General features: G+C 37.9%; 1 protein-coding gene across 16 annotated transcripts in view; it reads right to left on the reverse strand.

The window, feature by feature from the left end:
• Positions 1–14,006, reverse strand: part of HYCC2 (hyccin PI4KA lipid kinase complex subunit 2) — a 71,661-nt gene extending 57,655 nt beyond the window's left edge. For 4 of the 16 annotated variants that reach the window (XM_067026533.1, XM_067026546.1, XM_067026540.1 and 1 more), the window contains exons 1-4: positions 13,748–13,829; positions 12,910–12,943; positions 2,884–2,987; positions 365–464 (exon numbers count right to left, since the gene is read on the reverse strand). The gene's annotated coding sequence lies outside the window, so the exon portion shown is untranslated. Of the gene's footprint in view, positions 1–364; positions 482–2,883; positions 2,988–12,909; positions 12,944–13,384; positions 13,830–13,986 lie in introns of those variants that run through there. The other 12 variants (XM_059053383.2, XM_067026547.1, XM_067026542.1 and 9 more) reach the window with 7 other exon arrangements.
• Positions 14,007–14,015: the final 9 nt, after the last annotated feature.

Here is a 14,015-nt window from a genome sequence, read left to right on the forward strand (position 1 = left end):
TAGTAGCTACATGTGGCTATTGTCTCCCATATTGGACAGCACAGATATAGAACACAGACATTATCAAAGAAATTCTATGATCAGCACTGATCTAGATGTAGCTAGATAATACAATTATGCTGAGTAAACTAAGTAATTCAAGAGGTGTAAAATTTAGGTAACAAAAAAGTTAAAAGACAACTATTAAAAAGAAAACACTTTCAAAAGTAAAATTCAAAGGCAACAATTAAGATGTGACTATTCTCCTAGGTAAAACTGCTTAATATATAGAAGCTACCCACCAAAAATTACCAAAAATTCTAACATGTCTAACTATGGGAACTTCATTCTTTATCCTTTAAAAAGTTAAATTCTATAATTTTACCTCTGTTCTAAGATCAGTGTTCCAATGGAGGAGGTGGCACAGGAATGCGGCAGAGCTCAAGTGTGGAATTCATTTGTTGAGACTTAAATGTTTTCCAACTCTATAAAAAATTAAAAACTGTGAAACAGTGAGAGAGAATATGCTCAAGAATGTAATATAAAGGAGAAAGAACAATTTTGAAAAGGCATTTATAGTTTCTCTAATTTTTAAAATAATTGGGATTATTTTAAAGTTTTCTATAATAACTAGGTTATACTTATGTACCATTATGAAACCTATTTTAGAAAACATTAGATTTGGAAAAAAGAAGTCTGGGTTTTAGTTTCAATTTACCATTAAATATCTGTAAAGACTTCAAGTAAGTTAAATTTTCTGGAGCCTCACCTGAAAAATCTACAAAAATAAGTACTTTCCAGCCAAAACTTCTATGAATCCAACTTTTAAAACATATTACAGTGATCTCACACACACATACACACACACACATGCAACGATCATTAAAATTTTAATATGCACTATAAAACCAAGCTTAAATAAGTATCAATGGCTACATTATAATTTCAGATAAGTTTCACAGACTGAAAATTTTATCATTTTGAGAAAGAACATAGAAAATGCTGTTACTTGAACTTTTGGCACAAAAAATATTAAAAATCATTTCCAAATTGATGAAAGTATACTTTTCTCATAAAGTAATAACTATTATCATGTAGTTGCTGACCACATTATACTCTACACTTCTTTGATTCAAAACTTACCACAACTTTAAAAGCTAAACACCAAAAGAAAATTAGCATTTTAAAATATGTTCATTAACAAAACATTTTTTCATACAAAGAATACTGCAATAATATTCTCTTGGAGTTAAACGACATTATCATTGTAAAGTCTCCAATGTTTTCCAAACTGAAGATGTGTCAGGACCTCCTACTCCAACCATCTCGTATATACTGGGCTATCACATGGGATTTTTATTTCATGAGAAGTTCTGCAGTGGGGAAAAAACTTGAAAAGGACTAGCAAGTTTTCTATGTTAGTCTCTGGAAAGATACACAAGAAATTGGTAACACTCTGGGAAGGGGCAGCTGGTGCCAAGGAGACTGTCTTTTTGTACCTTGGGAATTTGGAACCACCAAGACAATCACCAGATTTTGAAGCAGTGCAGGCAGGCAGACTTGAGAGCTATGCTGGGAAGCCTGTCTCTGACAGTCTTTCAAGGCTAAGGATACAGATACTAAGCTCTCAATGAGGAACAAGCCAAAACAAAACAAGAAAACCCAACAGGGCAAATAACAGGAAAACTGAGCCATTCAGAGTATGTTCTTTAACCACAACCAAAGTAACCTAGAGATCATTAACAACAATTAATAAATAAAAACCTAAAAAAACCCCAACTACCTGGAAATTTTAAATTATACTTCTAAATAATCTATGGGTCAAAGAAGATATTAAAACCAAAATTAGGGACTTCCCTGGCACTCCAGTGGTTAAGACTCCACACTCCCAATGCAGGGGGCACAGATTTGATCCCTGGTCGGGAAACTAAGATCCCACATGCTGCAGAGCGCAGCCAAAAAAACCCAAAAGACAATCAAAATTAGTAAAAATGCCGAACTCAGTGCTAAGAAAGATATATTAAAGCTTGTGGGATGTAGCTGTAGCCTTATTTCATATGTAGAAAGTTCTTACTTTGCATGTATTAAGCAAAGACATAATTCCTATATGCATTTAGGAGTTTCAGTTAACCTGGTACCTTGCAAAGCTAAGACTGCCTATATTAGCAGAGAGGCTGAAAAAAAAAATCAGTAGTTTTATCTATTGACAGATATCTATCTATCTGTAGAGGTCAGAGAGGGTAGCAAATGAGTGAAACAGAAAACAAGCATACAATAGTGGGAAAAAATCAACAAAGTCAAAAGTTGGTTCTTTGGAACTTCCCTGGTGGTCTAATGGTTAAGAATCCGCCTTCCAGTGCAGTAGGTGTGGGTTCGATCCCTGGTCAAGGAACTAAGATCCCACAGGCCACAGGGCAACTAAGCCTGTATGCCGCAACCAGAGAGAAGCCCACGCGCACTGCAACAGAAGATCCTGCATGCCGCAACTAAGACCTGACGCAGCCAAATAAATTATAAAGTATTTTTTTTAAAGTTGGTTCTTTGAAAAGATTAATAAAATTGACAAACCCCTAGTAATACTTATTAGAGAAAACACAGATTACTATGAAATTTTTAGACATCAAAAAGACAAGAAGTATGATAAACTTTATGCCAATAAATGTGACACTTAGCATGAAATGAACACGTTTCCTGAAAAATACAAATAACCAACACTGAAAGATACAGAATATCCATACAGCATCATGGATATTAAAGAAATGTAATCTATCATTAAAAATCTTTCCATAAAGAAAATCTCAAGTGCAGATGGTTTCACCAGTGGAATTTTCCAAACAGTTAAGGAGGAAACAACACCAAGGTTGTACAAGTGCCACAGTCAATGATAAAATATTGAAAACTTACTTTCTGAGGATGAAAACAAGAAAGAGGGACTTCACTAGAGGTCCAGTGGTTAAGACTCCACGCTTCCACTGCAGGGGGCGCGGGTTTGATCCCTGGTCAGGGAACTAAGATCCCGCATGTCGAGGAGTGACACCAAAAAAAAGAAAAAAGAAGAAGAAAGAGATAACCATTATCACCACTTCTATTCAACACTGTGCTGGAGGGCCTAGCTACTATAGCAAGTCAAGAAAAAGATATAAGAATAACCAGAAAAGAAAAAGGTCATTATTTAGAGATGATATTATGATTAATAGACAATATGAATATGTACCAAGAAAATTCAGAAGATTCTACAGAATAATTATTAGAATTAATAAGTGAATTTATCTAGGTTTCTGGAAAAGGCTAATATATAAAAATCAATTATATTTCTGTAAACTAGTGTTTTTTAAAAACACAACTTCGGGGCTTCCCTGGTGGCGCAGTGGTTGAGAATCCGCCTGCCGATGCAGGGGATACGGGTTCGTGCCCCGGTCCGGGAAGATCCCACATGCCGCGGAGAGGCTGGGCCTGTGAGCCATGGCCGCTGAGCCTGTGCGTCCAGAGCCTGTGCTCCGCAACGGGAGAGGCCACAACAGTGAGAGGCCCGCATACCACAAAAAAAAAAAAACACAACTTCGGGCTTCCCTGGTGGCGCAGTGGTTAACAATTCGCCTGCCAATGCAGGGGACACGGGTTCAAGCCCTGGTCTGGGAAGATCCCATATGCCGTGGCGCAACTGAGCCCATGCACCACAACTACTGAGTCTGTGCTCTAGAGCCCACGAGCCACAACTACTGAGCCCACGTGCCACAACTACTGAGCCCACGTGCCACGACTACTGAAGCCCACGTGCCTAGAGCCCGTGCTCTGCAACAAGAGAAGCCACCACAATGAGAAGCCTGTGCACCACAACAAAGAGTGGCCGCCACTCGCTGCAACCAGAGAAAAGACCACGCACAGCAGCAAAGACCCAATGCAGCCAAAAACAATAAGTAAATTACAATAACATAATCAAATAAATAAATTAAAGAAAATAAAAACACAACTTCCAACAGCATTTTTTTTAAAAAGAAAGAAATCTAACAAAAGATGTGCAAGACCACTACACTGAAAACAAGAAAACATTTTTGAGAGAATTTAAGGGTCTAAATAAATTGAAGGACATACCATGTTCACAGGTTGGAGACTCATAGTAAAAATGTCAATTCTCCCCCAACTGATTTCTAGTTTCAAAGCTATCATAATCAAAACCCCACTCTTCTCCTTTTAAAGAGAAATTGACAAGCTGATTCTGAAATCCCTAGGGAACTACAAGGAGCCAAGAATAGTCAAAGCAACCTTGAAAAACAACAAAAATTGGAGGACTATACTGTAAAATATTAAGACCTGTTATAAAGCCATAGTAATTAACTGTACAAGTATAGTAACTAAAACTTACCAATGAAAAAATAGAGCCTAGAAAGTCACACACAAATAAGACTACTTTATTTATGACAAAGGCAAATTGCAATGCAGTTGGGAAAAGACATTCTTTTAAATAAAAGATTCCGGGTCAACTGGATATCCCTATAGAAAATAATGAGTGGATCATGATCTCTAACTTTACACAACTCAACAAAAGTAAATTCCAAATAGAATGCAGGTCTAAATGTGAAAGTAAACAAACAAAAAACCATAGCAAAACATCTTTGTGTCCTTGAAGCAGGCAAATTTTTTTTTTTTTTTTTTTAGGCAAATATTTTTTAAGCAAACACAAAAAGCACTAACCATAACCATAACAACAACAATGATAAATTGGACTGCATCAAACCTGTCATCAAAAGAAACTGAGAGTGAAAAGGCAAGCCAAAGACTAGAAGAAATCAACAATACCTACGACCGATACCTACAGAGAGATGTGACTGCTTGGTGGAGGGGTAGGGCAGGAAAACTGTAAGATCCGTAACTTCTCCAGGACAGGGAGGACGTCTCAGATGTATCTGCATTCCCAGTTCCCGGGACAGGGCTTAGCACAGTTAGCACTTAGTTCATGACTATTGAGTGAAGGGCCTAACAGCAACAAGCAGTCAGTCAGCGGCAGACTCAGCAGAGGAGACAGGCAGCAAGTATGGTAAAGACTACTAGTTCCCATCCGACAGAGATCCACACCTCCACCCCCAATGATCTAGTCTACATAATCAGCTAAAGCCATTTCTGACCCTCACTTATAGCTAAGTATGGCCAAATGACTAAGTTCTGGTCAATGAGATCAGAGGAAATACTGTGTAGGGAATTCTAGAAAGGCTTCTTTCCTTCTTTTTTTTTTTTGTCATCCACATGCGGCTTGCAAGATCTTAATTCCCCAACCAGGGGTTGAACTCGGGCCCACGGCAGTGAAAGCATGGAGTCCTAACCACTGGACTTCCAGGGAAGTTCCTAGAAAGTTTTATTAAAAGATGGAAGGTATGCCCCTTTTGTCCTCTGCCTTTCTTCCTCCTTCCTTCTGTCTAGATCATGGATGTGACAGTTGGATATCCAGCAACCATTCTGTGATCTTCAGAATAGAAACCACATGCTAAGGATGGCAAAAGAAGAGAGGAGACTGGGTCTTTGACAAGTCTATGGAGTTGCTGTACCAGTCTTAGACTATTTCTGAATTTGTTTTTACAAGACAAAGAAATGAACTACTATCTTATTTAAGCAACGGTTATTTCTTATCTCTGTTTCTAGCAACCAAACACAATCCCCACCTGATAAAGTAAGAAAGAGACTGCAGGAACAAATTTGTGGTCTAAGATGCCAACAAGCCATCACAGTTATGCTTCAATTTAATGCTAATAATAAAATGTTTAGGATATTCCACTGAAATTGGGGTGGTGGGGAGTGTAGGAAGCAAGACTGACCAAAGAATCTGCTCTGTGAAGGTGCACCACCATTACAGTTCAGACAGAGGGGTGTTTATAATAGTTTAGTACACTGACAAGATTTCATAATGCAGTAGTATAATTTCTTGCCAACACATGGGAGTTATGTTCTAGAAAAGTAATGTGGTTTACTGTAACTGGCCAAAACCAAATTATATGAAAATGAGCGGTTAGGAAAAATATACAGTTTAATGGAAGATGTTAAATCAGCTGTTTAAAACCTGTTCAAATAAAAACCCAGTGAACTTTCTACAGATTAACCTCCTTCAAGTTTTCAGGAAACACTACTGTAGCACAACAGTTAGATAAGGCTGATTCTCCCACATATTATGCACATTATTCTACTTCATGAAGATTTTGAACCTGTCCTTCTTGGCTTGCTATTTAATGTCTTTGGTACTTGTGGTTTTACTTTTATTTGTTAGATCTCAGCAAAAATTTTCAAATTCTTATAGTGACTGTGTCATTTTTTGGACTGTTGTTCATCCTTACATTAAGAAAACAGAAAATAATCTGATCTCTCTGTGGACTATTGTTATAGACTGAATTTTTGTGTCTCCCCAAAATATACTGAAATGCTAACCCCCAGTGTGATGGTATTAGGAGGTGGGGCCTCTGGGAGGTGATTAGATCATGAGGGTAGTGCTCTCATGAATGGGATTAGTGTTCTTATAAAAGAGATCCCCAGAGAGCTCTCTCACATGTTATAACACAATGAGAATGTAGGCATCTTGGAAATAGGAAGTAGGTCCCTAGTTGACACAAAATTTTCTGGCACCTTGATCTTGGACTTCCCAAGTTCAAGAACTGTGAGAAACAGAGGTTTGTTGTTTAAACCACCCCATCTTTGGTACTTTATTATAGCAGCCTGAATTGTCTGCGACAAAGGTCCTTTTCCATTTCTCCACTCCCTTGAATTTGGGCTAGCTTGGTGAGTTGCTTTGATCACCAGAATATGGTAGAAGGGCTGTTATATAGTTTTAAAGCCTAATCCTCAAAGAGGCCTTGCAGCCTTACAGCTTCCACCTTCACCTTTTTAGAATGCTACCCTGAGAATGCCATGTAAGAATGCCAGACTAGCCTACCAGAGGATGAGAAGCCACACTGAGAAGAACTGAAGCACCTTAATTGACAGCCAGCACCATGTGCAAACATGTGAGTGCAGACATATTGGACCTTCTAACTCAGTCAACCCTCCAGGTGGATTCAGTTTCATGAGACAGCCAAGTGAAACCAATACAGGAACAATTTAGCCAACCTACAGAATCATGAAAAATAACAATAAATCTTTTTGTCCTGAGTCATTTAATTTTGTGGTAGTGTTTCAGGCAGCAATATCAAATAAGCTTTACGGTAACACTTAAAATAACAGCTTCTTGAAGGTGAGAACAATCGCTTGAGATTTTTTTGTTTTTATCTTTAATTCATATGTTATAGCACCCTGGAAACCATGCCGACTCCAATGCTTCTTTCCACTACGATTGAAAAAAAAGAAATTAATGTATGAAAATACAATGGGCAGCCATTAAAAAATTTTGTATGAAGTGAGTAATATGTAATAGGCACTTTAGAAAGAGAACTCTGGTTACACTGTAGAGTGGACCACAGGGAGGAAAGACCTATGAGGGCAGAGTGACCAATATGAATACTGCTGGAATAGTCCTAGTGAGAGGCTTACTAAGAGGTTAGAAGGCTAGACTATCATTACTACTGCTGCTGCTACTATTATTTGCATTATGTATTTATTTTATTTGTTTTAATAGAATGTCACCTTGGTGACTTTTAAAAAATTTTTATTTTTATTGAAGTATAGTTGATTTACAAAGTTGTGTTAGTTTCAGGTACACAGCAAAGTTATTCAGTTTATATATGTGTGTGTATATATACATATATATTTTTCTTTCAGATTTTTTTTCCATTATGTTATTACAAGATATCGAGTATAGTTTCCTATGCTATACAGTAGGTTCTTGTTGGTTATCTATTTTATATATAGTAGAGGTATTATGTATTTATGATGAACCAAGCAGGTACTATAACTGGAACCTCATATGTATTTGCTCATTTAATCCTTAATACAACCCTTCTAAAAAACTTTTTATTTAGATATAATTACAGATTCATAAGAAGTTCCCAAACTACGTGCCAGGAGGTCCCATGTATCCTTTGCCCAGTTTCCCTCAATCGTAACATCTTGCATAACTATAGTAAAATATCAAGATCAGGAAACTGACATTGGTATAGTCCACAGAGGGTTACTCAGATATCACCAGTTTTACAAGCACTCATTTGTCTGTGCCTGTGTGTGTAGTTCTATACAATTTTATAACAGAGGTAGATATGTGTAACTACCATCACAATCAAAATACAGAACTGTTCTATCACAGAGAGGCTCCCTTGTGGCCACCCACTCCCTTCTCCCTGATCCTTAACTCCTGGCAAACACTACTCTGCTCTTCATCTCTATAATTTTGATATTTCAAGAGCGCTATATAAAGGAAATCATACAGTATGTAACCTTTTGAGAGTGGCTTTTTTCACTTCAGATCCATCCTAGTTGTTGCATGTATCAATAGCTCATTCTTTTTATTGCTGCATAGTATAAATGTGCCAGTTTGTTTAACCATTCACCTGTTGAAGAACATCTGGGTTGTTTCCAGTTTTTGACTATTAGGAATAAAACTGCTATGAACATTCAGGTACAGGTTTTTGTGTGAATGTAAGTTTCAATTTCTCTAGAATGTGCAACTGCTGGACTGTATGACTCTGTTTTTAAAGAAACTGAAGCTATAAATGGTGGAGCTGGGATTCTACTCTAGATAATCTGCCTCTAGGTCCTAACTCTTCACACTATTTCCAGTGGTTGTAGAAATTGAGAGAAGTAAATAAAGAGGTAGAGTCAACAGAATATAGCATCGCTCAGATGAGGGGTATATGAATAAAGTGTCAAAGATAACACCAGGTTCCAGCTTCAGCACATTAGATAGATGACAAAATACGAATTCACCTTTATATATACTGTATTTGAGGTATCTGCAGGTCATCCTCAACTGGCAGGCAATTAGATTTATAGAATAGGAACCAGAGATTAAGAAAACGCTCTGGATTAGAGATTGATTTGAGTAAATAACATCAGAGGGACAGGGTACAGAATGACAGATTTCACAACAGAACCCTGAAGAACAGAAACATTCATTTCCTCTAGTTTTTTCCCACAAACAATAAAACAGTAGGTACTGTGACAGACTGCAAATTCATATTATCTTTAGATATTACAGCACATCATGTCTACCATATGAGTTTTACAATCATAGTATAAAGTATAAAGGGAGTAATATATGCTCCCCTCCCCACTCCCTCTTTCATTTAAAAAGAAAGAACTACAAAAGGAATACCTGATGATTAAAAAGCCTTAATAATACTCCGTATGATACTATAGTGATTATATGTCATTATACATTTGTCCAAACCCATACAATGTACAACACCAAAACTGAACCCTAACGTAGACTATGAACTTTGGGTGATAATGTGTCAACGTAGGCTCATCAATTGTGACAAACGTACTACTCTGTGGGAGATATTGATAATGGGGGGGGTTTAAGCATATGTGAGAGGGTTTATGGGAAATCTCTGTCCTTTCTACTCAATTTTGCTGTGAACCTAAAACCGCTCTAAAAGTCCAGTAAACAAACAAACAAAAACAATTAAGCCTCAGTACAAAAGAACATGTAAAAAGCATAAGTTTCACTCCCCGCTCAGCATCCAACTCCCTCCACCTATTTTTCAAAAAAATATATGGGGAAAGGAATTTAAGGAGGTAAACTGACAAATCTTAGTAGCTAAATAAGAAGCAAGCAATATCAAGAGTCAAGGGATAGGGACATCCCTGGTGGCACAGTGGTTAAGAATCTGCCTGCCAACGAAGGGGACACGGGTTCAAGCCCTGGTCCGGGAAGATCCCACATGCCACAGAGCAACTAAGCCCATGCACCACAACTACTGAGCCTGCGCTCTAGAGCCTGCAAGCCACAAGTACCGAGCCCACGAGCCACACCTACTGAGCCTGTGTGCCACAACTACTGAAGCTGGTGCACCTAGAGCCCGTGCTCCACAACAAGAGAAGCCACTGCAATGAGAAGCCCGCGCACTGCAACGAAGAGTAGCCCCCACTCGCCACAACTAGAGAAAACCCATGCAAATAAATAAATAAAATTGAAGAAAAAAAATGAAGTCAATGGATAATGTCAATTATACCTCAATGAAAAAAAGCCAAGGATTCATAATGACAAAAGTGATAGATAAGTTTGATTCTAACCTTTTTTGAAGTTCAGTTTTGGGAATAGAACAAAATAACTATTATGTAATCCATGCTTTGCCATTTAACAATCTAAGTGCCACTTACCATATTTTATGACCACATTTTTGGCAGTTGTATTTCAAACTTAGAACTATAATCCCATAAGTAATCAAAGTCACACCCTTAATACATTACATAATTGAGTTTTTTATTCCTTTCTCCAAAAGTAAAGTCTACTTATTTACTTTTTCTCATAATTGTCTCCATGGCAGACAAATACCCAAACAGAAAGTCTAGGATTCATAAGAATGAACCATGAATTTCTAAACAGGACCTGTGTCAAAGTCAACACATTCACAATTTCAAGTTTTAATATATATTATTTGTTTACAAAAAGATAAATGTATACCTTCATCATATCATAACAATATTTCAAAAAAAACCTTTTATCAAGAAAACTTCCAATTCTTATTTTCCAATTCTAGTTTAATTTAGTATACTAGATAGCTTTCAGAGACATTGAGAGAACACGTACAAGTAAATATCTGTGCAAAGTACAGGTCTGAATTATGAAAGAAATTAGCTTGATTTATGTAAAGCAGCTAAGTGCCAAGTAAAAAGCAATCCCAACCAAAACATTCAGCACAATTTTTATTTCTGGCAACTTCAGCTCCTGGTTAGAAAATCCATCATCCCAGCTATGACATTAAATGGTGAAAATTTACTGAGCTATAATTTAATATTGATAGATTTAGAAGCCCCTTTTCTCAAGCTAAAACTACTGTTCTGGTTCACACCACAGTGTGAGAGCCTTGAATTAGATCAATGATTCTCAAGTAGAAGCCCATCATAAACCATGTCATCCAGGGAATGTTTTTTCCATCAAAATATATCTGCCTCCCTTCATATTCCCCCTACCACTAAGATTCTGCAGGGAAGTGGAGATGATATAATGGATATGCATGTGTGCCTTTTTTTTTTTAACTCCTAGATTATTCTGATATACATGTAACTCTCTTGGAGTTACTCACTTTTATGGAGAATGCCTGAATTAGATCCAATTCTATTTTTTAACACTGTATCAACAGCAGGCAAAAGGAGCAGAGCTACATAGTGATAAGAGCACAGCAGAAAGCTCTGCAGGTAAGGGGCTGTACTAATAGCAGCCATAATCTTTCCGTACCAGCTCCCTCCAGAATCCATTATATATTTTAGACAATGACAAATGTTCAGTTCATCATCCTGAGAAAAGTACACTGTCTACCAGTCAGATAAAAATGTAAAAATAAGCTATTTGGGACATCAAAAAGCTAAGCCACAGAAAAAGAAAGACAAAAATTCCTCTATTCTTTAAAAGAACATAACAAAGCATTAAAAGAACAATAATAAAGTATTATTTTGTGCAGGTGTTAATTTGTTTGGAGACTTTCTGCCCATGTTTTATCATTTTAGTTTTTCATTATGTAGCACTGATTTTTCTATTACAAAATTCAGTCAAGCTGAAAACCTTAACCATTCTAGAACCTAATAAACTACAATAAGATGGCAAAACTGTATTAAAAAACAATCAAACAATCCTAAATCCATATCGAATGTCAAGATAGCTTAAGAGTTGGATTAAAAAACAAGCTTTCAAGGTCCATTTTAGGGCAAACAATTATACTTCTTTACAGCCATTGTTTCAAATTCCTTAGAAACAATACTGAAATGTATCAGAAAAGAGAATTTCTAATGATGTATAAATAATCAGCCAATTATTATTATATTCTAATTTGGATTAGCATTCCTTAAATCACTTGGTAATTTCCTACTCAATGTTCAACTTTATTGCATTCTACAAGGACACCTACTGGCCATTCAAAATCAGCCATTAGTTCTCTAAGACAACTAACTCTAGTAGGCTGGTTACATAATAAGAAGAAACACATACATACACACACAGAGACACATATACCCTGCATGAAAGCAGAGATTTGTTCACAGGTACTCACACTACAGAACTGCACCTAAAACAGAAGGAGAACTGTTCTTTGGACTGAGAGTAGTATTCTTGCCAAAAGATAAAATGAACAAGAATGAAACATCAAGTATCAAAATTTTTATCTGAAACACTGATAAATATCTCAGTATGCTAAACATTTCAGAACAAACTCTAATGATCCAGCTCTCTTTACCAAATGACATGTGGAAAAAAATTTTTTTTTCAATTTAGTTTCTGGGATACACTAATATAAATTACCAACAATAGAAAAAAATCACATTTTAGAAAGTTTTTCTGACATGCAGTATTAAAATAAGCTCAGGAAAATGATACACTTGCTAATAAATACTACATGAGTCTTTACCTTCTAAGCTAAAGGCAACATTTCAATCAGCTCACATTTTAGAAATTTATAACACTTCCTTTAAAACTGCTTTCCAGTGAGCTATAAAATCAAGTTTTTAATGTAGTCTGTCATTCCATAATACACACTGAATGGAATTCCTATTTTAATTCTGTATTTCATTGTGCAAATAATGAATTATAAAAACTTAGAAAAAACATGATAATCTACAATTAATTATGTCTGTAAATACATTTTACCTCTACCGGAGAGGTTCAAAGAACACACTTTTTAAACCTAAGAAATAAATAATTCAAACTGGTTTCTCAGACTCATAGAGCAAATTACTTAAAAAGACGACTCTTCCCCCACCAAAATCAGACCACACCTAATTTTCACAGTCTCTAACATTCACAATATTTAGGGGGTAAAAATATCTACCAACTAATTTTCTAGTCATTTTCCAACTTGCACTTACCTATTACTACAGATTTTTGAGGGTCTCCACTTTCCTGAAGATTAAAAGAAAAAAAAAAGATTTGTAGTCAGCCTTGACCCTCAAAACAAATAAATTCACGAACTACAAAACGTGAACCTGGCCACACTCATCTCAGACTAACACATCTCTCAACCCAAGTCCATATTTGGGATAAGCTCTTCGTGACTACTCTATCCTTCATGCTTCTTCGCCCACAGAGCCTGCCGGGGTACAAATCAGTCAAACCAACGAAAAAACTATCCTCACACATCAAGAGGTTGCAAGAACTCCTCTTCTAGGAGGGGCAACCTGGTTGTTTGGGTAAATAACGGCCAAGGATTACATAATATACAGCTACGAAGACTTTCAAGGATCTGGCCGCCAATATATATCTTTCTTCTCAGTTTCCTCCGTTCCCACCCTGAGAAACGGCCCTAAGAAGAAGCAAGCCCTAGGATTTCTCTCAGGTGCCTACAATGCCGCGCGTCCTCTTCTTTCTCGGAGCTCCGTGAAAGGAATTCTTCCAGCCCTCACGACGCCGTCTTGCTCCGGCCTCTCTCCCGTCTCCGCCGGCGCCACCGCAGCCCCCCACGCCTGAGGCCCCTACGTCGCCCCGCAGGGCTCAGTCTCCACCCGCCTCGGCTGCCTTCTCCTCACGACCCTCCCAAGCTGCTAGCTGGTCTCCCAGAGGTTCCGAAACCACCAACACTCAACACTCCGGCTACCGCCTTCCCAGACCACCCTCGGCAGATTCCCTCTATAGTTCCTGTCGCCGGAGAAGAAGAAAATCCCTCCTATCTGGCACTCCGCGTCCCCCAGAGACAGCGCCGCCGCCTACCTGTCACCTCTCTGCCTCCGGCTTCTTCCCACCACCGCCACCGCCTCCCGCAGCAGCCTGCCAACTGCAGCGCAACAACCGGCCTTCCCATTGGGTGATTCCACGCTCCAACAACAGCACCGCTGATTGGCAGCAGTATGCCCGCGGCCCTCCCCCTGTGCAGAGTCTAAAGATTCCGGTCTCCGAGGAAGGGCCACGTCGCCTTTTCCCCGCCCTCTGTACTCCACAGTTTCTCTTACCTCGGTCAGACTCCGGATACACAGATGTG

The sequence above is a fragment of the Kogia breviceps genome, chromosome 2, assembly GCF_026419965.1.
Source record: "Kogia breviceps isolate mKogBre1 chromosome 2, mKogBre1 haplotype 1, whole genome shotgun sequence".
Lineage (NCBI taxonomy): Eukaryota > Metazoa > Chordata > Mammalia > Artiodactyla > Physeteridae > Kogia > Kogia breviceps.